Source organism: Mauremys mutica, chromosome 18 (genome assembly GCF_020497125.1).
Source record: "Mauremys mutica isolate MM-2020 ecotype Southern chromosome 18, ASM2049712v1, whole genome shotgun sequence".
NCBI lineage: Eukaryota > Metazoa > Chordata > Testudines > Geoemydidae > Mauremys > Mauremys mutica.
In genome coordinates, this window is record NC_059089.1 from 4,013,513 (window position 1) to 4,016,422 (window position 2,910).

The following is a 2,910-nucleotide window of genomic DNA, read 5'->3' on the forward strand; positions in this document are numbered from 1 at the left end:
CGTCTGCAAGAGGTCCCCCGAAGTCGGGGGACCGGCGACCGGTAGCACGCCCCCTGCGGCGCTCCGCCCTGCTTGGGGCGGCCGCATTCCTAGAGCAGCCCCTGCTTACTGTGGTCTGTGAATGCTGCGTGGGGGGTGTTGGCCTGGGAGAAAGGTCTGCACTGGGAGATGGGAGAGTGGCCTTGAGGGAAGATGCCTGAGTATGTAATGTGAGAACCCAGGAAGGGGTTAGAGGCCAGGTGACACCTCTGCCTGGGAAGCTGAACAAAGGCCTGGCGGAGGAGACGCTGGGGAGTGAGGGGGTTTTCAGGAGCTGGCTGGGGAATGGAGGGAAGCACAGACAGGGCTCTGACCCCCCCAAGGGGGCAGTGGTGCTCCTGGGACCCCGAGATGGATCTAATTGGGGAGGATCCTGTTGTCTGTGCCTGCAAAACCTGTCTTGGACTGTGTTCCTGTCATCTAAATAATCCTGCTTTACCGGCTGGCTGAGAGTCATGGTGGGGGTGCAGGGCCTTGACTCCCCCACACTCCGTGACAGAGATTGACACTCATCTCTTGCTGTTCTGCTTACATATTACTATGTCTCCTTTCAGTTTCCCCTTTTCTCCACCCCCCCCCCCACACTGTCTCATTCAGAAACAGCTCATCTGCATGGATCAACTTTCCTCTCATTCAGACTGATGCAACTCCACTGAGTTAATACTGATCTTCAAGAGTGTAAGTGTGGAAAATCATGCCCCAAATCGAAAATCATGCCCCAAATCTCCTGCTAGCAAGAAGAGGCAACCCCTCAGCTGGTGCCATAGCTCCATCAGATCTGCCCCCTAAGAGCTTTTCTGGAGGAACGCGAAAGGCCATTAAATATGGAATAGCAGTTCCACAGTCATTTTTGTTAAGGTTAGCACTGCTGTCATGGCAGCCACCCAGGAGGGATGGAAAACAACAGAAGCTTCTGTCTCAGATGCTGCAGGCAGGACACAAGGACAGCTAGCGCTTTCGGCCCCTGGATCCTGACTCATGCAATGGACTTGGGAGAACATCTCACTGTAGCTTTCTCATTCCCAGAGAGATGCTGCTCACGCTGCTTCAGCCTGTGGTGCCGAGTACAGCGTATAACAGAGCTGAGTCATTTTTAAGGCCGGCTAGACTTGGAACAGACTAGAGAGAAAGAAAAAAAGATAAGCTAGTATAGAGAAGTGGGGTGAAATGATGTACCAAGACAGAGACAGCAGTGTGACAAAGTGGGGATTTTCCCTTGTTATGGTATATGTGTCTTACTGTTGAGCCTATGTGAATTTTACTGTTTTGCATGAATACTGTGTGTGCCTCAGTTTCCCTGCATGCTGCACTAATACCTCGGTGGTGGGAATAGGGGTGTGTGACTTTGGCTGAGACCTCTGGGGAGGGTGGGGCTGCTCCAGCTGCCTACACATGTGCTATGACTGGTGCTCTTTGTAACCTGATACCCAGGATGGGGACTACACCCAAGTGACGCCCAGGTGACTTGCCTGGCAAGCAGGACAAAGCCAAGGAGGCGGAGCAATGGGGGGTGCCGGAGGTCGGGTTGCTGGAAGCTAGGCAGTCTGCTTGGGAGGACTGGTAGAGCGGGAGTCCAGAGCTTCTGGATGGATTTGGCTGAAAGTCACTGATTTCTCTGCTAACAAGTTCTATTCTACCCGCTGCATTCCTGTCACCTAATAAACCTTCTGTTTTACTAGCTGGCTGAGAGTCACTGCTGACTGCCGAATTGGGGTGCAGGGCCCCGTCCGGGTGGACTCGCTGCCATGGGTGGCAAGTTTGTAGAAATTTTGGTGGTGCCCAGAACCTGCCCCACAACTCCGCCCCCACCAGCCTAAGGCTCTGGGAGGGGACTTGAGGGGGGAGGTCTGGGGTGCCGATCCTGGGCTGGGGAATAGGGTGCAGGAGGGGTGCAGGGTGCAGACTTTGGGATGGAGTTTGGGTGCTGGGTGCAGGCTCCGGGCTGGGGCAGGGGGTGGGGGCATAGGAGGGGTGAGGGTGAGGGAGGGAGTTTGGGGGTGGGAAGGGGTGTGTGTGAAGGGGGAGCACCCTGTGGGAAGGAGTTTGGGGATAGGAGGGAGTGCAGGGTTGAGGGCTGTGGGGCTGAGGATGAGGGGTTCATGATGCAGGAGGGGGCTCAGGGCTGGGGATGAGGATTAGGGTGTGGGGGGATGAGGGCTCTGGCTGGGGCTGAGGATTAGGGTGCGGGGGGATGAGGGCTCAGGGCTGGGGCTGAGGATTAGGGTGCTGGGGGATGAGGGCTCTGGCTGGGGCTGAGGATTAGGGTGCTGGGGGATGAAGGCTCTGGCTGGGAATGAGGGTTTGGGGCATTGGAGAGGCTCAGGGCAGAAGGGCAGGGGAAGGGCAGCCTGCCCTGCCATTAGTGGAGAAAAGGCACTAGGACCCTGGGCAGCAGACAGCAGTTCTGCTGGAAGCCGCTCTACTCCGGGGCAGCTCCAGCAGGCAGGGGAGAGGTGCGCGCTGCTTTTTTGTCAGGCAGGGACGCGGCGCGGGGGGGAACACGCAGGGGGAGGAGTGCAGGCAGGGGCTGGGACCTGCTCCAGGCAGGGACGCAGCGGGGGGGGGGGGGGAGGCCCGCGGGGGCCAGGGCCCGATCCAGACGGGGTGGGGGAGAGACCCAGCTCCAAATATTGCTGGAGCAGGGCACCTGGCCCTGAATATTCCTGGAGCCCAAGCACCGCAAATGTATATAACCTGCCGCCTATGCTCGCTGCAGGAAGAGCACAGTGTGGAAGGGGATGCTCAGATCCAGGAAGATCGAAGCTGTGTAAGCATCTTGCTCTGGAGACAGTGCGCTCACAAGGCGGAGGGTCCCCCAGAGTCCTGACTGGCCTTGTATGGAGAAGTTCCAGAACATAACCTGAGGATTCC